Source organism: Callithrix jacchus, chromosome 12 (genome assembly GCF_049354715.1).
Source record: "Callithrix jacchus isolate 240 chromosome 12, calJac240_pri, whole genome shotgun sequence".
Taxonomy (NCBI): Eukaryota; Metazoa; Chordata; class Mammalia; order Primates; family Cebidae; genus Callithrix; species Callithrix jacchus.
In genome coordinates, this window is record NC_133513.1 from 67964520 (window position 1) to 67986667 (window position 22148).

Here is a 22148-nt window from a genome sequence, read left to right on the forward strand (position 1 = left end):
AAAGGAAAAAAGAGAAAAAGAAAAGAAATCAGTCGGTCTTATTCAAAGTCCTCAAATCCAAGCTTATCAGAGAATAATCAGCCCTGTCCTCTTCTTGTTGACCACTGTGGGATTACCTGAGGCGCCATACTTGGATCACACCCCTCTCTCTGCCACCCCTCCAGCACAATATTATATGAATAAAAAATGGCAAAGTGTGGTGAAAATGGGAACAAAGGTTTGTTCCTCTTTTCTTAATTAAGCTGTGGTCCTTATCACAAGTCTAAAACATCAATCTTATTGAATCTCAATAAATGCTTACAACTCATCACTACTAAGAATCTAATTAGACATTTATTGCTTATGTAATTCTGAATTAATGGCATAGCAACAAGATTTATATCTCACATATCTTACACCTCAGCACTCTCCATTTGAATAATCAATTGATATTTTGTTAACATACATTAAATAGCCTGTTAAAACTAAATTAAATGCTATTCTGATTTGATTTTATTAAATAAATGCTGGCAACACTAATGAGGTGCAGGCCATTTAAATCATGACAGGACAACCAAATTCGAGCCCCTCTCTTAAGTAATTCCAGAGTGAAAAAAATGAGCAGATGTGTTTCTCAAGCTGACAGTTTCCTAAATACTTCACATGCAGTCATGATGGATTTTCAACCAACATCTTAAAAGACTAAGAGAAACTCTCAGAATATGCTTCATTTCAAATAAGGCTGTGCTAAAGATGCCTTAAATTAAAAAACCCTTCAACCTCAGCCCATGTTGTAAGGTCGCTAATTCTGAGAAGAGCAAGATAACATTGCTTCAGGAAAGGATTTCAGTATTCTGGCAAAAATACTTCTGAAACAAACTAAACTGCATTTCCTCAAACAGTGAAGTGTTTTGCTTTGGGTGGGGAACTAGACTTTGTTTCGCCAAGGGAATGGAATTTAATAAATAAATTACACAATAACTATATTTTATTTAGCAACTGAGTACTGCCATGTCCCAAGCTAAATAGAATATAATTCTATCTCATGGGAATAGATATTCTGAAGCCTCTTCCACTTGCTGTGATGGGTTATATGAGAAACTTAAAGCATGAGGGGTAGGCTGTGCCCCAGGAAGTCTGCAGTCTTGTTAGGGAGGACCTGGAGCTCATGCACTGGGAGTTTGAACCCACTCCTTATGAGTAAAGTCACCAAGTGGCCCAAATGTCTTGTAAAGTACCTGGCATGTAAAACATGCTTAATAAATAGTTTTTGAATGAATGAAAGCTTCCCTGGCACAATTAACTTGTGATTCTCTCCATGCAAATCCTCATCCAGAATCACATCATTTGAAGTTAATTCTTCCACAATTGCAGACTCCTAGTCATAAAAGTTTTCAGACTTGTAGTCATAAAAGCCAAAAGGAAAGTTAGTAGAGTTGGCAGTGGGATCTAGGTGCCAGCAACAATAGTAAAAAAAGGAAGTGGTTTCAACCATGGGTCCTGGCAAACAGTTGTACTGGCAACGCTTCACTTATGTGCTGCCAAATTATGATTGACGCAAGGAGCATCTCTTTCTACAACTGAGAATTCATATCATTCCAGCAAAGTCTGTCATTGGAATCATGAGCTGAGTGGCAGTTCAGGTAAGGAATTATACATCCTGATTTGAATAGGACAGTCTCTGTTTTTATCTGTTTTCCTGAAGTAATTATAAATAGCACCAACTCTCAAGAGTGTCCTGATTTGGATGGTAAGTTATATAATCACCATGAGTACAGGATAAAGCCTGATGAGCCAGAGGTATGGGGCAAGACTTCTATTTAAGAAGGTCGTTTTCACACACCACACTTTCATCTTCCTACCTTTGTCAGCTATGTTCTTCTTTTCATATGGTTAAGGTTTTTAGTGCTCCAATTCTACAGTATAGCTGTAGTTGTCTTCTGTGCTTTTTCTATATGTTGACTCTAAAATTAAGAGTAATTATGACAGACTATGTTGCTAATTATAAAATGTTCTGGTTTTCTTCTATGTGGGAGGAATATAGATATGTCTTTGAACAACAAAGTTCTCCTAAAATTCAGCCTCATGGCAAGGATCAAATCAAGGAGTTTTTGTGTTCCATTTATAGGAAATTTTCAACCTATTAAGATGGCATTCAGTAAATCCCTTTAACTGGACAGAATGGCTCAGGGAGAAGAGATTAAAGGTGTTGATCTCCCAGGAAAGTCTGATAGATGCAAGGTACTAGCAATTAAACATGTCTACAGAGGCATATTTCAAAACAGAATAGAAATTCTTTGACAAGAATCAAGTAGATACAAAGTTAAGCTTTTTAAATTGTACTAGGAATAGAACTACTAGCCTAAATTTTAAAACATTGTTTTTGCTTCTTCCTCATCCTTCCTGCTTGAACTGAAACAGGGGGAGAAATTTCTCTAGACACCAAGAAGATCATGTTCTATAATTCTTTCTTGAGATGTAGCCAAAGACAATAGTGTAAAAGGCAGACTTCCCATAGGATAGAGCAAAGGGCTAAGGGGAGAAAATGTCTGGGAGCTATGCCCAGGGAATAGAACCCTGGCCTAATCAAGGAATCCTTCCTCTCTGAGATAATATCCTCCTGGGGGATTTCAGAATTGATAGAGACTGGTGGCAGTTGTGAGTCCCCTATTTTTCACCTTTCCAAATGGGCATGTTTACTATGGTCATTGTCCCTGTGCCATCACTGTATATTGGGCACGTGAGAGGCAGATGATTTCTCCGTTTCTTTCTGCAGCTTTGGATCAAGAAAAGCTCTATCCACACCTGATACAGAGACTATCTCCTATCATCTGAAGATACTGACTGGCCTTTGCCTTAGAAGTAAAGGTGAAATCCAAATTACTGTTTGGGACTTCTGGTTGTCTTTCTTGGAGAAGGGGTAAGTGTGTTAACTTGTGGGAAAAGGAGGATATGAATAGCTGAATACCAGAAAGATGGACTGTGACAGTTTGTTTGTATTACTGTTCACCAAGTATTTTTGTTTCTCTCTCTGTGGCGCCACCTGTTGTAAAATTATAAACACACACCCCACATTGAATTTAAGAGTAGCCATGTGACTTGCCTTGGCCAATAAAATGTGGGTGAAAGTGATGTTTGTTATTCCTGGGCAGGAGTGTTAAGTGACGTGGGTCACCATGTCTCTTTTCTCTGCCATGAGATTGACAACATTCCAGCGAAAGTTTGGCCACCCAAATGAGGATAACATACACCTGGGCTTCAGCTCACCTGTGATGGGCATTTAGTGTAAGGAAGAAATCTTTTGATGTTGGAAGCCACTAAGACTTGGGGTCCTATGCAGCATAACCTAGTTCATTCTGATGGTCACAGCAATAAACAGTGCTAACAATATTATGATAATGTAAAGATTATTCACCATAATGCCAAGTAATGTGCCTAGACCTATAAAGAAGGGAATATCATCTCACATATCTAAAGGATAAAGCTCTAAACATTCAGTGATACAAATTCTTGATACATTTGTTTGTGTCATATTTGAACTGATTTTCTTATCTAGCATTTAGTTTTTCTTGGACTTTTTAGTTGCCTTTATTTTTTTCCTCTAGAAAAGTTTAGGATCATTGTTTTATGTTTAGTGTTCCAAAATTTCACCAGGATGCCTCTAAGATGTCAGTTTCTTTTCATTTATTTAAGTTAGTGTTCTCTTTCATTGCTGCTTCATTTCAAAACCTACCCCAGCCTCATTCATTATTTAGCTCTCCCCACCTCACATACACACTTGCAATTTTCTTAGAATGATATTCAGTCCTTTCTATTCCATTAGACTATGAGCCACTTGATGCAAGGACTGAGTATGGCTCCACTTTTTAATCCCTCCCTGCCAGGCATGGTAACTGACACAGAAAATAAATTCAGTAACAAAATGCTGAATTTTTTTACTTCCTATATGCTTCCAGGTGACAAAAGTAATTAATCACAGTATAGTAAATCAAATTTTAAGATACAACGATTTTTTATCTCTCAGTAATATATGATGGTCATTGCCCACTAATAAGACAAGACAGGAAACATGAATGGGTTCCAACGTACAAGCGCCCTCACAACATGAAACAGTAAAAGGCATTTTTCTGCTTTCTGAAATGCAAACAGTGCTGAGAGAGAGCATTCATGACATAGAGCAAGGCTGCTTCAATGATAAAAACAATTCAGATCAAGCTCTTAGAACAGTTTGACATCTAATTTGGCTTCCTTATTAACCATTCGACTTATGCATTCCACCTTTTTCTCTAGAACTTCTATGGAAGAGGAATTAGATAAGCCCATCTTGAAGTTCCTAACGCAAGATTTCAGCCTTAACAGCTTTTTTGGCATCAGGTGCTAGAAAAATCTTTTCCTTTAGCTGTAATCTTAACTATGACCTTAGTTAGGATTTCATGTCATAAGCAATACATGTAGGGTAAATCTCAGAGCTACATAAATGTTTCTCATCCCCCCAAAATATCTAATTGTTGACTGATATCGCAAATTAAGCCTTCCATTCTTTAACTTAGAACTTTACAAATAAAACTTTCTTTAATGCCTGAAAGAAGAGATTAGATAGAATCCCAACTGTGGCACACCTTTCCTTCCAAATCAGACTTTGTAGAAACTCTATCAAACTTAGGTGGTTCTGAGGAACAGTTTGAAAACCACTGCAAAGCTCAAGTCTCCGCAGTCCTGGAGACCCGTGTAAAAATAACTAAATTAATTGGGGTCCTTTTCTAAAAAAAGATTTTTCTCCTGCATGAGGAAAAAGCACAATAAGTGTAGGTCCCTGGGCCATAGAAACCCTTCCTCATCCCACAAAAAAATAGGCATAGAACAGGAAAATCCAAGATTTCTTAATATGTCTTTAATAACTTCTCAGATGGTAAACCTTGACCTTGGCTCCCTGCTTACAGTATCCTAACATCCTGAGGGGTGTTAGAATACTGTAAGCATCCTAACATCCTTATGTAGCTTCCATAAGATCCATCTGTGTTTTAAGAGGGGCTTTATAAATACAAATAAAATTGAAGTTTTAGGCAGCCAAGAGTCTGCTAAGATTTCGGTCCAGCCCCCACACTACCCAGCTGCCTGCACCTGATTGGCTTTTTAAATAATTGATCACAGCTGGTGGCTTAATTGGGCCTGTCACAGAAAAACTAGCTGCTTCTAGAAACAAGGCTTCATCCTGCCATGGTGCCCTCGGGGCCAGTGAACTCACTGGGAGGAAATGTGACTCCCACTTCTTCAGTTGAAGAACTTGGGGCATTTCCTAGATGGGGCCCTATGCCAGGGATCTGGTTGAAGCTTGGTGAGCTTGAGAAAAGAGTGCAAGTTCCCTCTCTTCTACCCTGAGAGAGCTTTGTAGTCTCTCAATGTTTTATAATTTGCTTTCAAGGTTGCATGAAGTGGTATGGTTTTCTTTAATTTCAGTTCATAGTGACCAGTCACAATTATACAGTATCTTTAAATGTCTTTTTAATTTCATTTCATTTTATTTAGAGACAGGGTCTCCCTGTGTTGCCCAATGTAGTGGCCATTTATAGGTTCAATCACGGCACACTTCAGCCTTGAACTCCTGGGCTCAAACAATCCTCTCCCCAGAGCCTCCAGAGTAGATGGGACTATAGGTTCATGCCAGTGCACCTGGCTTGATATCTTTCTATTGGATTTGAGTCATCCTAATTACAAGGCTTCTGTCCCCCAGTCCCATTTGATAGGCCATTTGCCCATTGTGAAGAATTAAGTGATAATGACAAACTTGTAACCAACCCTCCATGGTTGAAATAGGGGAAAGGAGATGGCTGTGGCCAGGAGAAAGGCCATGTCTTGCCAGAGTGGCCTTGGGAACCTCATGAGGGGCAAGAGAGCAGGCTGGAGAGCTCCACCTGTGCCAAGGACATTCTCGTCAAGACCTAGCCCAAGAGGCATTGTCCAAAAGGAAACCACTTACTTGAAGATCATAAAGTAAAGAAGGAGGGTTGGACATTGAGACAGTTAATGGAAAAGTTGGTCAAGTTGGCAGGGCAGGATCCAGAGAAATTAAGCACGTCAGAAACATACAATCAGAGACAAGACCAGGTGAATTGAAGCTACTTCACTGTGCCATGAGGCCCTGTTCTTTTTGATGGTTAGTTATGTCGGCTAGGAGAAAAGGTTTAATTTTGGACTTTTTTGTGATTCCTATAAGATAGGCAAATAATGACTGCCATCAAGAAAATGAATGTGCATATCTGAAATCAGAAGGGATCTGAGGTGGACAATGAGATTTGAGAATCGTTGGCCTATTGGCAGTAGTTGAGACCATGAACACTGATGAGATTACCTAGGAAGCGTGAACAGCTGGGTAGAGAAGATTGAATGGTGGTTTCCTTAAAGGAACTGGAGAGAAAAATAGGCTCTCACAAAAACACAGTCTCTCTGTCTCCCTCTGTCTGTCTCTTTCTATCCATCTGTCTCTCTCTCTCTCTCTTTTTCAAACCCTCATACACACATGAAATGACAAAGAGTATTACTTTCCATGACAATGTAACTGAGGCCAAAGGTACACATTAAGGCAAAACAAAGTAAAAATAATTTATGGGAATAAATAAGTAAGAAAACTGAAATTTCAGCAACTCCACATAGAAATCAAAAAGCAAACTAAGTGTGGTAGAGATACCTGTTACTGACCTACTGCTGTTTTTCTAGGCTAGCAGAGTCCTTTTGTGTGCCCTGCTCTGGATGGCCATATCTTTCATGGAAGGTGGCCCCAGCCATGAGCATGGGATTCTTACTGCACATCCAATAATTGGTTAAGTATGGACATGTGGTCTAATTCTAGCCAATGAAACATGAGAAAACGTCTGGCAATTTCTGGGAACACTCTTTACTTGTTCTTTCAAAGGGACTGGAGGTGGGCGGCAGGGGATACTCCTTTTTCTAACTCTCTGTCTCTCAATGTTAATAGGTCTATCTGTGACTCCTGGCACAGTGACAGACATTCTGTGACTCTGAGGCGACAAGACTGAAGGCAAAAGCCAACATGCTGAGATGCCCGTCCCTCAAACTTTGGTGTTCTTAAGAAAGAAGGAACTTCATTCTTGGTGTTGTCAACCAGCCACTGAATTACCGACCCTGAAACCAACCTCTGGAGTTCTTGTTACAGTAAATAATGAACATTTTTATCCTTTGAGCTCCCTTTTGTTTGGTTTTCTGCAACTTGCTGCCAGAAAAGCATTCTAATTGATACGCTAACAAACCTACAGTGGAACAGTTTATAGGTGACTTACTAATACATCTAACACAGCATTTACTATGTGCCAGGGATGGTTCTAAGAGCTTTAGCCCATTTCATCCATATAACAACTATAAGAAGAAGACACTATTTGTTTTCTTCATTTTCCAGAAGAACTTCATTGCAGAGGGTGGAAGTACTTGTTCAATGTCACATAACTAACCAGTAGTAGAACTAATATTAGAAACACAGGCAGTCCAGCCCCCAAATCGAAACTCATAACCAGGATATTAGACTGCCTCCCAGATTAACAAACAGGAGCTAAGTTACTCCTATTCAAAGTCAATTACTAGGGAACTATAAGAACCACAAAGGAGAAGTCAGAGCGACAAAGTTTTTACTTCCTCTTTGATGACTTTCTTTCTACTGAATCTCCCAACTTTGCCCAGGTTCCTTACTGTCTCCTTGCTCTACCTGCAAGCATAATCTTCCCTCAGGTCCCACTTGACCTGCAAAGGTGTAAATGATTAAATAACAGCAGTGTTCGGATTTTACCAGGAATCAGAGCCTTAAACCGAGCTTGAATTTTATGCATCCAACTGCCTGAATCTACCCAGAAAACAGTTCTGTAAAGTCACATTTATGGAGAGCTAAGATTACATGGAAGGAATGAATAGTCTCTTTCCCAAGGGAGTCTATGGCCAATGAAAGGAAATAAAGATCTAAACTAGAGATGATCATGTAACTAAGAATAGAAGATACAGGTCACAGTGGTTGCCTCTTGGAAGGGAGCTTGGAGAAGTGGGGTAGAGTGCACTAGGGAACCAGCTGAGGAGACTCCGTTTTCACCCTAAGTCTGTTTATTATTATTTATTATTTATATATTATTAGTTGTTTATTATATTCTATACTTGGAATTTTTCCCATATCCATATTATCCATTCACCAACAATTAGGAAAGACTAAAATTCAGAAAAATGTGATAAATCTCTTTAGAAATATAGGCAGAATGCTTTGAGAGTACAGAAAAAAAGTAAAATAGGCAAGGAAAGTGTATTAGTTTGCTAGGACTGCCATCATAAAGTACCATAGGCCAAATGGCTTAACCAACAGAAATGTATCGTCTCACAGTTCTGCAGTCTACAAGTCTAAGATCAAGGTGAACACAGAGCCATGGTCACTCTGAAAGCACTAGGGAAGGCTCAGTCACAGGCCCCTCTCCTCACTCTGCAAGCATTGGGTGTCCCTTAGCTTGTAGATGGCATCGCTTCACATTATCTTCCCTCTACATATTGCCTGTGTTCAAATCTTCCTTTTTAAGAACACCTGTGACATTGGGTTAAGATCTACTCTAATGACCTCATTTTAAATGGATTACCTCTGTAAAGACGCCATCTGCATATTTGGGGTTAGGACCTTGACATAGGAATTGGGAGTGGGGTACAATTCAACTGATAGCAAAAAAATATGGGAATGCTTTCTGGAGAAGATTCATTCCATTGGCAGTATTGACAGAAGGCCATTGTGAGGCTTCTTTTCTTAGAACAACAAGTTATCTCAAGCACTTGTGATGAGCAACCCCTTGACATTTTAACACAGCGGGATGACACCATGTGGACTCAGCTTGAAGGGCACCACTTGGAAAATGGTAAATGTAATCTGTGACAGGCGCATGTTAAATCAGGGAGCCTGATAGCTAAGTAGCAGGGTGTGTATTATGCTGTGCACCCCAGTTCTGGCTCACTTCTCCCATATAACTACACCATCAGAAAAGGCAGATTGTTGACGCTTGAACACTTACAAGCAATTTCCATTCTTATGCTACTGATAATTGCATTTGTGGAAACATAAGGAGTCCTTGGTGGCTGATTCAACATGTAACAATTTTAGAATTTTACTTTATAATGAAATAATGTACCCTGCTGAAGACAGTGCTACCTCTTGCAGACAAGGTAATTTAAAAATCAGGTTCAAGTTATGTTTACAATAAAATTTAAAATAATGTGTATTTTAGATGATGTTATGACTGTGACTTGTAGGCTAGAATAGTTTAAAAATACAGGAATTAGAGAATAATCAGGCAGTTTTTTTTGTACCTCCATGCCAAGAATATAAGCAACGGTGGGTATGGGGTGTAGGTAGCCAGGATTTTGCGATAGTAAGCCAAATAGTCATAAACTAATATGAATATCAACAACTTAACATTTTAAATTAGCAGTTACTGTGATATACTGCCTTTTGCTATTCCAATTATGGATACCAGAAAATATAAGAAATACAAATCATTCAATCAAGAAGTCCCTCAGTTTTTGTTTTCAATAGATTGCTCTGTTTCATATCAATTAAGTAAATAGTGGCATTTCAAATCATTATGAGAAAGAGAGATTACATATTTGATCCTTACCTCAAAGTACAAATTAAATACCTGGCAAATTTACCAGAGGTTTTAAACATTTTTAAGGTTAAAAAAATGCATGAATAATCCAAGTTTATGAAGGAAATAGATAAAGGTATATACAGATGAAGGTGTATAAAAGGTTAAAACTCTTCCATGTTAATGAAATTATAAAAATTAAAAGGCAAAGAATGAACTAAAAAAATTGAAGGAAAAAAATTTGCAACACATTAAAAAATAGTAAATTAAAACGATGAACACTCCAACAGAAAAAACAATAATCAAAATAAATGAAAGGCAACACACACACAACCTAACTTTGCTAATAAGTATATATTGATATTTCTAAAGTGTGACTGCAATACTGATCAAGAAAATGCAAAATGAGATACATTTTTATACACAATGAATATCTAAACATAGCAAACCTGTCATAGCACAGAAGCTATGTATAAACTGTTAACAACCTTTCTGTGGGTCAATTTGGTAATCAAAATTATTATGTTTGAGATTTGTATCTATCCTAAATTTATCCAGAAAGAAAACATCAAGGACATATGCTGCAGCAGATGCTGTCAGTGCCCATCTTTATCCTGTGTATGCATGCAATGTAGTTTCCAACTGCCAGTACTGGCAACTTTCTGCCTGGGATCCTTTCTGGGTGAGGAGAGTAATCACAAATTAGGCTGGCTGGAAAGCGAGGAGTTAACAGCCCTGGAAGCAGTCCTCAACTAACTACAGAAGTTAAGGATTCCTCACCCTCAATGGGGATAGCTGTGAGTTTGGAACAGACTCCCAGGGTTGATAGTGGAATCGGGCCTCAGTTGCCCTTGGTGGTGATTCATTAGCAAATCCTGTACTGACTTTCTTCCTTTCTCTTTCATACTTGCCTTACTGATGTTTCCTGAATCAATCCCAAGTAAGCTGTTCAAATCCTTATATCTAGATCAGTACTCAGGGGAAACTAAGTAAAGTTATAGGCAAATATTTATCTAAAAGGATGTTCATCATACTGTTACTTATACTACTAGAAACTGGAACTATCATATATTATTAGTAACAGTAGTTTCATCAATATTATGATATAATATACACCCACTAAAAGATAATAGAAGAGTATTTAATGTCTTGAGAAGGCAAGTGGTATTGCATAGTGGGTAAGAGACAGGTTTTGAAATGAGACATCATTTCAAGTACTGGCTTCACCAGTTGCTACCTCTGTGATTTCAGACACTTAATTAATCTCAGTGTCAGTTTTCTTGCAAGTAAAATGAGGATAATAATAGTACCTCACAGGGTTACTGTAAATATTAAGTGAGATAATTCCTACAAAGTGTTTGGCCTTGTTCCCGGCATACAGTAATAATACTTATCATCACCATCATTATTACTATAATATATAATGAAGTGCAAGTTTGCAAAACAGTTTGTTCTATCACTTTAACACACATACATACGTATATAATAAGACTTCAAAAAGTTCAAGGAAAAATGGAATTAAAAGATAAATTAAAAATAAAAACTTTATTTCTCAATACAAGCTCCATCAAGTTCAAGGCACTTTTATAAGTGATGGTGCCAGCCTTTCCATCCATCCCTAAAAAACAGGGCATTTAACTATGTCAATGCAGTGCTTTTTTACATTATTAATTGAAGAAAAATGGGTGCCCTTTACAGATTGTTTTAAGATTACAAAAGAAAAACAATTCAGAAGAAGCCAAATCAGGACTATAAGGTAAATATGTAGTGATTTCCCATCAAAATTCTCATAAAATTGCCCTTATTTGATGAGAGGACTGAGTAGAAACATTGTCATGGTGGAGAAGGACTCTGATAAAACTTTCCTAGGCATTTTTCTGCTAAAGCTTTGTTTGACTAAAGTGCTGGAAACAGTCTATAATCAATAGATGCTATGATTTCTTTGGCTCTCCAGAAAGTCAACAGCAAAATGCCTTGAGCATCCCATAACAGTTGCCATGGCCTTTGCTCTTGACTGGTCCTCTTTTGCTGTGACTGGGCCCCTTCCACATGTTGGTAGCCATAGCTTTGATTGTGCTTTGTCTTCAGGATCATACTGGTAAGCCTATGTTTCATCTTCTTTTATAATTCTTCAAAGAAGTGTTTCAGGATTTTGATCCCACTTGTTTACAATTTCCACCGAAAGCTCTGCCCTTGCTACAGTTGATCTGAGCACGGTGGTTTTGGCACCCATGAAGTGGAAAGTTTGCTCAACTTTAATTTTTCAGACAGAATTGTGTCAGCTGAACTGAGATGTCTATGGTGTTGGCTATTGTTTCTGCTGTTAATCATCAGTCCTCTTCATTTAGGGCACAAACAAGATAAATATTTTTCTCACAAGTTGATGTAGATGGTCTGCCTCTGAAGGCTTCATCTTCAACATCATCTCATCCTTCTTAAAATAAGTTATCCATTTGTAAACTGCTGATTTTGGGGAGCATTGTCCCCATAAACTTTTCATAAAGCATCAGTGATTTTGCCATTCTTCAACCCCAGCTTCATCCTAAATTTGATGTTTGTTCTTGTTTCAATTTTAGCAGAATTCATGTTTGTCTGATAGGGTTTCTTCACAAACTTATATCTAATCTTTCTCAGTGCCTCAAACTAGATCTTGTTTCATCCATGTTATAACAAGTTAGTACAAGTTTATTTTGGTGCAAAAAAATTGAAATCCATGCATATTTTTTTCATAATATGCATTTTCCATGAACATTTTAATGTCCCTTCATATATATTCATAATACATACATATATATAAATTCTCACATATGTATATTTATAGATGTATAGAAACATAAGAAATATATGCAAAGTTATTACAGTATATGTCTGTATACTAAGATGGTGATTATTTTTTCTTTGTGCTTTTTTATATTTTCCTAATTCTTACAGTTATTACTTTTGTAGTCATATGACAAAAGTTATTTTTATTGAATTTTATGAATAATCTTAAAGCGACTCATAAAGATACTTTACCTGAATTTCTTCACATAAAAACGTGCAGTTTTTGGCCCAGGGTTAGCCAATTCTTGTTGAAGTCAGGGAAAATATCACTATTTAGCAAAATTCACCTTCTTGAGAATAATGGGTGCCTTCTGCTTCTGAGCTTATATTGTTGATGATGGGTCTCGGTGTGAACTAAATAGGACTTTTTGTCACAGAGCCATGCAAATGCAAGCATTGCCCAAAGATTGAGCAGCTGAGTGCCACAGTTACAACAGATACTTGATCATTCAGGATCTTTCCTTATTTAAGCATCAAAAGCAAGCAAAGAGGCTGGAAGCATGATTCATAGCATCAAAATGAGTGAATTGCTTCTGAAAGTGTGACTTCATTGTTTCAGATAGTTCTGCACTTCTTCAAAGTTTCTAATTCCATTAAGTCCAGGCAAGGTCACAATGGAATGTAAGTCCAACTTGGAGGTATCATTATCCTTCAACCCATATGTGTAGTATGAAGAGCATATACCTGTACACTCTTGAACAAATGAGCAATGTTCTCATTCAGTGTGCTCAGATGAATACGTGTCTGCCAAAAAAGACAATCTTGCCATCTCTTAGGGGCCTAACAGATCGTTTCTCTCAAGATACTCATTAATTCCCAGAGGGCTTTGATCTGAATTTGATGAAGACCTTCAACAACTTTCTGCTACTCAGCCCTTTAACTGGATAAAATAAGTTAATCTTCACAGCCAGGTTTGACTTCTTCCAAATTATCTATAAACCATCAAAGATCAAATGTATCAGAACCAAAAAAATCCAGAATTTTGATCCCTTTTGGCATTGAACCATGCAGTGAACTAATGAAAGGTTTACAGTATGAATTCTGACAAATCATGCAACAAAAGAAGAAAACACTGAATGTCTCTTTGGATTTGAAAAAAAACATTAAAAATGTAACATTTTATTTCAGTTGCCTTACCTATGGCAAATGAAATCTGCCCTCTTTTCAGGTTTAGAGCAAATTTCTTAGACTATTTTGCTTGCAAGTTGTTAATGTATGCTCAATTTTGGTAAGAAATTTTTTTCTCATTAAAAGTCTCTGCCAGACAAAACTCCACCTCTATAAGCCAGGTGTGGTGGCATGCACCTGTGGCTCTAGCTACCCAGGGGGCTGAGACAGGAGAATCACTTGAGCCTGGTAGGTTGAGGTTGCAGTGAGCCATGATAATTCCACTATACTCTAGCCTGGGCAACAGAGTGAGACCCTGTCTTAAAAAAAAAAAAAAAAAAAAAAAAAAAAACGAAAAAACGAAAAGAAAAAAAAACCAGTCTCAGCCAGGTCAGACTGCCCTCTATTTAGGCAAAAGTTTTAGCAAATGTTGGGGACTAAGAAATAAAAAGTAAAATACAGCATATACTGAGTGCAATACAAAGGCTAGAGCTATAGACAAAGAAGCAGAAGCCAGAGATCTTGGGCTGAATGCACCATTGCCACAGAATGTTTCGGGAGTCATTTCACCAGTGGGGAAACTTCTGTGGCCAGCAGGGCCTCTGCTTGGGTTTTGCCCACTCCTGCTGGGCTTGTCTCACTCACTCAGCCCAGCAGGCTGTGCTTGGCCCGCGCTACCAGACCAGATCCCATGCTTTCTAAGGGCAAGTCAGGCACCAAGTGGCATGGGGTGCGTGAGCATGGGCAGGGTCTGGCTGCTGTACACAGCCAAGCACACCAGACGCTGCAGCAGAGTGGGCAACTCCAGGTGCCGGCACAGGCACTGGCTTTATGCAAGGCTGCATACCCCAAGTGGCTTCCACTGCAGGCACCAGTGTCTGGATGGACAAAGGGAATGCAGTGGTACCTGAAAGCTTGGAGATGCCAGGAACTGCAGAACCCCAAAGAGGGTGTTACAGTGTGGCACAGCTCTGGCTCAGGAAGCCCCAAGGTCTGGGCTTCCAGAAGGGCTGCAACTCTTCTCTCCTTCTTGTCACCTGCAGGGCAGCGAGTGAGGGCATGTATGTGGGGGCATAGAAGACGTATTTCAGCCTATTTGTGTTATAGTTCTTTTAGTTCCACTGTCCCACTCTGGCCTGGAGCTCCTGGACTGGCCTGGCCCCACTGCTGCTTCCCATCGTGTGGGGTGGCTGTGAAGTGCAAGTGATGCATAGGAGGGCTATAGTGTTACAACAGCCCTGGCTCAGGGAATCTTGGGGATTGGGCCCCCAGAAGGGTGACAATGTTTCACTTCCACAGTCTGGGAGTGTGTCACTGCCTGCAGCTCAATGAGCCAGCCAGGAACATGTTGCATCTACTTTCACTTCCACTGTTCAGTGTGTCCCAAATTCTTGTCCCACATCCAGGAAGAATGAGGTTTTGCAGACAACTAGAGGGTGAGCAAGGCAGAGAGGAGCTTATTGAGTGGCAGAACAGCTCTCAGGAGACCAGAAGTGGGTAGTTTCTACCTGCAGGCAGGTTGTCCTAATGAGTGTCTGAGTCTGGCTGAGCCTGGGGTTTTTATGGGCTCAAAAATGGAGGAAGTACATGCTGATTGGTCCATGAGAAGCCATGGGCAGGCCCGGAAAAAGTACCATGAGTTCTCACCTGGGTCAGGGACTCCACCTGGAACTGGGAGCCCAGCCTCCAGACTATCCTTGGCTTGAAGACGAGGTTGAACCAGGGACCTACCTCTTCCCACTTAGGAACCTGTCTGCCTCCCTCTGCTATCAACATGCCATCCATAGTGACCAGGCTGTCCGCACTGAGAGACACCTGCAGGCCTGTGCCAAGCCACCCTCAGTCCCCTGGCCTCCCTCCCACATTTGTCAGTACTCAAGGTCCAGAGGTGACTGAGGCAGTGGGGGGAGAAGGGGCTGGCATGTCAGTGCTGTTCCAAACATGCACATACCTGACCAGGTTGAGACAGTGCCCAGGCTCAGCTACAACTTTACTTTGCATTGAAGTGGGCTCGGGAACAGGGTAAGGCCAGGGAGCAGGAGCAGGCACTTCCAAGCCTGCAGGGGCAGGGGGCTTCCTGGGCTCCTGAGAGCAAAGGAATGCATGGATCTGGAGCTGCAGCTGGGTGGCTAGGCAGCTGCATCTGTACCTGGGAGCACAAGCTCTCACCCCACCAGCTTGGTAGGGTGCAGGGCTTCTGCTGGGATCACCTGTTCCCAGCCACTGCCAGCACCACAGAGTTCACAGCCCCAGCTGCATCTCACTGCAGCTGGCATCCTTGTAGTGGCTGCTCCAAATGGGCCACTGCCACCATCATCATCACATAGATTTATATGACCCTGACAATGAACAACTTCTCTTATGACTTCAACTATTGTGTCCCTAATGTGAGGATCCATAAAGTGAGAATCCTTCTATACCCCCAGCTCTAAAATTATGATTCTTTGCCAGGAAATAAACAATCTGGAGTTTGTAGAAGAAAGTGGGGAAAGGAGTATATCTATCAAACACCAGTGAAAGAGAGAAGGAGGAATAAAGCTGAAACGGATTGATTTGACTGCTTCTATGTACAGATTCTGTTAGAGGCATTGCCTCACAATTCTTACATCACCTCGACAGACAGAGCAACCATCCATTCATTCAACAGCGATTTACTGAGCATCTGCTAGGTGCAAGGCTGTGTACAAGGAGCTTGGGATACCACAGTAAGCAAAAGAAACACTCTTGCCCCTCTGGAACTTATATTCCAACAGTGGAAACAAATTATACAGAAAATGATTTAGTTACAATCCTCTTACGTGTTGTAAAGAAGAGTTAGACCATGCAGTGGGGAGCTTACATATATGGGAGATCATAGCAGGAAAGTTTTTGGGGAGAAATTATATTTACAATGAGATAGTAGGCATGAATTAGAATTAGCGAGGCAGGAAGAATGAATTGCACAGGAACTTGACACAGAAAAGAAGATGGTGAGTCCAAAAGTCATTATAATCCTCATTCTACAGGCGAGGCTTACACATATATTTGTCTCATAAGTTGCTTGCTCATCCAGGCTCTCATTGCTCCAGACTGGGTGGTGAGGCTTAATATTAGGTCTACTGGATTTGAAACTTTCTTTTTTAATAATATTTGCCTGACTCCTTTTTGATGACTACATCTACACCCTGCTAGTGTTAGTGTTTTAAAGTGACCCCAAAATGCACACAGTTTGAGTCTCTCATCTGTTGGAAGGTGACCTATTGGTTGGTAGCAGATCACTGGATGCAACCTTGAAAAAGCTATTTAGAGTGGAGCAAGCCCTTCTACTAGAAATCCCACAGCAGGAAGGGTGAGAGAAGAGCTAGAAAGGGGGCTTTCTCTTCTTTATTCCTAGAAAGATGGATTGAGCAAGTATTCCTGCATTTTGCAAAACCCAAAGGGATACTGGGCATTATGTTTACTCTGTGGAAAAGATCACCATTATGACTTATTTACCATCTTTCAAGTTTCTGGTTACTGCCTAACAGCACTCCTAACCAACTCTCAAGGCACTGAGTTGATTATAGTTATTATTAAGCTGAAAGTTAAGAAATTGCTCACGAGAAATCTGCATCCTGTCACGTACCAAGGCCGCACATATTTGTCCCAGCTCTTTCTCTGAGTGCAGATAAACACATCCAGTGTCAGGGGGCTTTTCAACATTTCAATGGCTTGGTGGGATGCTCTTTTGAGCCCAGAGGGCAATTACTAAAACTTACAGTAAGTGGGGAGGGGAACAGAAATGTGATTGCACGCCCAAACAAGTGAGGTCCAGGGGACGGCTTAGGTTGTGCATTAAGTATAATCTTTCGGCTTTGACAAGAAGGTGAGGTGACCAGTAATTAGCCATTCAAATCGACCCCTAAGCACCCTGACTCGGATGGGAAGTAGGCGGCTGCCCGGCCCACAGTTTCTAGCAGTTGAGAGCTTTGCAGGCAGGAACTCATCTTGAACCTAATAAAGTGATTTTTAAGAGTGAAGCTGTTTGTTGGTTTGTTTTTCAATGTGTGCACTTCGGTGTTTGTTTTTTTCCCTCCTCAGAAGTATTGGCAAGGATAGATCAGGGCACTAGCTACATGACCCACAACAAGGCCTTGGAAAAACTGAGAAAGCGAGCCACTTGCGTAGTTCATCCTTTACGGCTTCCCACTGCTGACGTGAGCTCACCTTTCAGAAGCGCACTTTCACGGGGCGTATCCATCCCAAGCTGGCAGAGTGAGATCCTTTGTAGCTGTCAGCAAATGCTTCCCATCGGCAAGGCATTCAACATTCGAAATAGGTGTAAATCTCAGTCTATAAATTCATGTGTTCAAGAAACAGATAAAATTTTTAGATTTCCTTACATCAAATTAAATTTGGATTCTGAGTAACCAGCCCACCAAGTTGGCAGGAAAGTTAATCCAGCCATGCTTGGGCTGCTATCACACCCCCACGCACATGAATTCTGCCAAAGTCTGGGTCTTACAGAGTACAGGGTCTTATGCAATGTCGAGGGAAAACTACTCCAGTATTTTGTCATCAGTCTACACTGGTTAGTGCTGAAATAGCAATCGTCCCAGTCTGCATGGCCCACGTAGGTCTCATCTCTGCTATTTTAGGCCACGTGTGGGATGCCAGGGATCTCTAGGAGGTGAGAAAATCCACCCTTAGGGTCTAGCCTCCCTTGAAGCACACACAGCTTCCTCCCTTCTGAGGGGTACACTTACATAGTGATTTCCCGGGCCCCACAGCTCACAGGAGCGACAGGGCTCTCTCTTCTTCTCCAGCCTAGAGAAGCAGCTTTTTACTCCTTTCTTGCCTTAAGCAAGGAATAACAAGTCTGATTACCTGTTTGATGTGAAGAGAAAGTGTGAAACATAAGGAGAGCAAACACCATTGAGTCCACCACAGTCAGCCTCCTCTGTGTGTAGTCAGGAGGGGAGGTAGTGACTGAAACATCTAAATGGTTATCAGGTGAGAATCTCATGTACTCAAAACTCCCCCTGTACACATGGTTGGGTGATGGAGGTCCAGCCCCGTACAAAGTACTCCGATGAACGCCAGAGTTGGAGAATAACTGAGTTAAACGAAACGAAGGAACAACAACCAAAAAAGACTACTTGCAAATGTCTAAAATCCCCAGTAGTAAAACAAAGAATGGGGAGAGAATTCTCCAAGTATTCCTGTTTGCCCGAAGAATTTACAATATTCTGATTTAATATAAAGCCTCTATACCGTTAATATAAGTTGATAGGTTTGCTTATTGTCGGAAGGATTAGAGAGAACGGAGATATTTTAGGCAGGGATTAAATTCTAATTTAATGTTTTGTAAGATTTCCCCCCTTTTGTGTTCCTTAGCTTCACTATGTATACATTTATTATTTTCTCTTTAATCGTATGTGGTACTTGTGGAGCACACTGAAGTCCGGGATTGTCATTATTCAATTCTGGAAAATTCCACAGCAAGCTGTGAGTTTAATCACGACTGATGTGACTTCACTAAGTTATCCTTATTGAGCAGCTACCTCCAAGGCCTTGTATTTACTAGAATGGGAGAGGGGGTGGGATGGATACACTGTGCGCGAAAGGGAAAAGCTCCGTGTGGAACACGGTCAGGAAAGCCCAGGCGGCACATCCCCCCAAGCCCCCGTCTGAAGAGCGGGGATGGAGTTTCCCCATCTGTGTCATAAAGATGCTCAGAGGCCTTTCCCTGTTCAGACAAGACTTTGCTCAGGAGCTCAACCCGTGAAGCAGCTGCTCTGGTTGAAGCTCTCCTCCTCCCCCTCCAACTGGCAGTCCTGGAAAAATCACAGGAGACTCAGCCAGCTCTACCAGCTCCTCCAGCGCTGGGCTCTTGGCCCACATGTGATAGAACGCCCTGCGGAAGCTGATGAAACTGCCCTTTAAAGACTCCCATCTTCCACAGTGGAGATGTGTACTTGTCTTTAAGGCCTGCTTGCTCATATTTTTGGGAGGATGGGCCCTGGAAGATTCTTTTAGTCATGCAAATATGATTGTGCCTTTGGGAGGAAGCTTGGGTCTCTCTCTGGGGTGGAGGAGTTGAGTCCGAATGTAGAGGCACAGGGAAGCCTCTGTAGGACAGAGAAAATCTGCAGACAACAACATGAATTTCTTGAATTTTTAACGTGAAGTTGAAGATCTTTCCGCCCCTCCTTCTATCACTGGTTCCAGCACTCCCAATTGCTTCACACCTGGACAGATTCACGTATTTATGGGGCCTGTCTGGCCCCTATGAGCGTCTGAGTTCGTGGACCCCTCGTCTATATGTAAAGCCAATGCTGCCCTGGATTTAGCCAAACCAATGAGGTAAAGAATCCTCCCCATACATTTCCACATTGTCCTTTCAACTCTGACCCTTCCAAAATGCACTCCTGCCTCCCAACACCACATCAGAACTAACCTCTATTGTTCTTGTTAGCCCAATTTGTGTCTCTCTTAGGACATACAGCAATCTGTCTCGTATTACCGATTTGTGTACAGTAGTTCCCACTTACCTGAGGTTTTACTTTTCTAGGTTTAAGTTACCCGTGGTTGACCATGGCCCCAGAATAGGTGAATACAATACAATCAGATATTTTAGGAGACAAGGAGAGACCACACTGACAACTTTTATTACAGTATATTGTTGTAACTGTTCTGTTTTATTATCAGTTATTGTTGTTAATCTCTTCCTGTGCCTAATTCATAAACTAAACTTTATCACAGGTATGTAAGTTCAGGAAAAAACATGTAAAAAGTTCAGTACTACCCATAGTTTCAGGCACCTACTGTGGGTCTTGAATGCATCCCTAACACTTAAAAGGGGGACTGAAGTACTACTCATTAAAATATATCTCTGCAGGTACTTGGACAAGTACTCAAAAAAAATTTTTTTTTACTTATTCTCAACTTGGATCAGCTCTGACTGCCGCAATGTACAGAAGAACCACAACCATTGTTTCAGCCTCCATTGCCATCAGCGCCTACCTCCAGTGATATGACCTCTCTCAAGAGCTGTTTGGGGGTAGAGAAGAGAATAAGACCAGTGGCAAATCACTCAAATCCGGTAATATCCAGTTAAAAGGAACATCATATATAGGAAGAATAGGTACAGAATATAATGGACCCTCATTTTAAAAGATGAAACAGACTTTCCTCCTTGCTAATGACGGTTTGGGAGGAGGAGAATGTGAGGATGCAAATTTTCATACAGAAACCCATGGCTCACTCCACCCCTTCCAGTCTCTCTTGTATGGACTCGAATGGGCTGCTGGTTATTGTAACCAGGGCCAACCCACCCACTCAGGTGGTGGCTTTACCTCCAATTCCAGGTCATTTTGGCACACCAGGCGAGGTTCACCCACACCTTTCCAGTTCTGAAAGGAAAAGAAAGGTACTGCCATCATGAATGGAGCTAGTGTGTAGAATGAATAAGTCACAGCAAGACTACAAGCAGCACCATGTTCCATTCATTTAAATAAAGAGAACTGACATATTTTCCCAGGCTAGAAACAGAAATTGCATTAATGTGCTAATTGCAATCAGGACTATGTCACTTTGCCTTTTTATTCCGTTCAAATTTTTGTTACCCTATATTAAAAATCATACACCACTCTGCATTTCCCTAAATATTTTAATTGGTGTATTTTAGTCTGGATGTGTGTACATTCTCTGTTCCCTCCCATCTGGGTGTAATTTTCCATCGTCTCCCCCTGATGATCTGCATTTTCTTCTTCAAGTCCCTCCTGTAAACCCACTTCTGTGGATCTTGCTTTCAGATTATGCCATTAAAAGCTCCAGCTGGAAGGAAGTGCCTCTGAATGGAGTCCAAGGGAAGAAACAAAGAAGATGGAAACCAGATGCCATTGAAGTCATCCCCATGTGAGTCATGGTTTTCTCCTGGAAAGTGTCTATCTCAATGCTGTGCATCTTTTCAGTTTGAAGCCCACTAGACAGAAACCCTCCCTCAATCTATGTGTGTTTTAGCCATCCTCAGTAGAACCATATATTTTGAATACTCTTGGCATACAGTAAATGTATACATAGTACTAACAATAACAGATACATATTTATTAGTTAGGTTTTAGGTACAACGTAAGATAGTCATTTCCTTCATGGGTCATTTACCCACTCTCATTCCAGGCCCATTCTCCACCAGCTACTCTCAGGATTTGAAGTGAATGCTCTACCTTGATAAGAGTGTATGGTTTAGGATTGTTGAGCATGAAAAACAAATAACAACAACAACAACAAACATAGGTAAAGCCAATGCTGACCTGCAGAGGTTAGAATCAACATACCTTTTCTTATTTTTAAGTGCAATTTAAACTAATTTCTATGTAACAGATCATATCATCACTGAACTGTATTCATTCAGGTACCAAAAAAAGACACCAAAAACTCAGCTAATGTTATTAAAAAATAATAATACAGTGAGAAGAAGATCCCTGTTTTCCCCAAGTGGTTTTAAGAAACAGCTTTCAAAACTCTTCTGGAAGGGTATTCAATTAAGCTAGCAGCGAAAATGTAACTGGCAAGATCTAATGTTGTTTAAAAAAAAAACACATGTGCGTGCACCCACATACACACACATTTATATACCCACACAATATTATATATATATGCGTG

General features: G+C 40.5%; 1 protein-coding gene across 1 annotated transcript in view; it reads right to left on the bottom strand.

Annotated features, from left to right (window-relative positions):
- The window catches only part of ZNF365 (zinc finger protein 365), a 126298-nt gene that overhangs the window by 20229 nt on the left and 83921 nt on the right, over window positions 1-22148 (bottom strand). The window contains exon 4 of the transcript XR_013524960.1: window positions 17709-20896. The gene's annotated coding sequence lies outside the window, so the exon portion shown is untranslated. The remainder of the gene's footprint in view (window positions 1-17708; window positions 20897-22148) is intronic.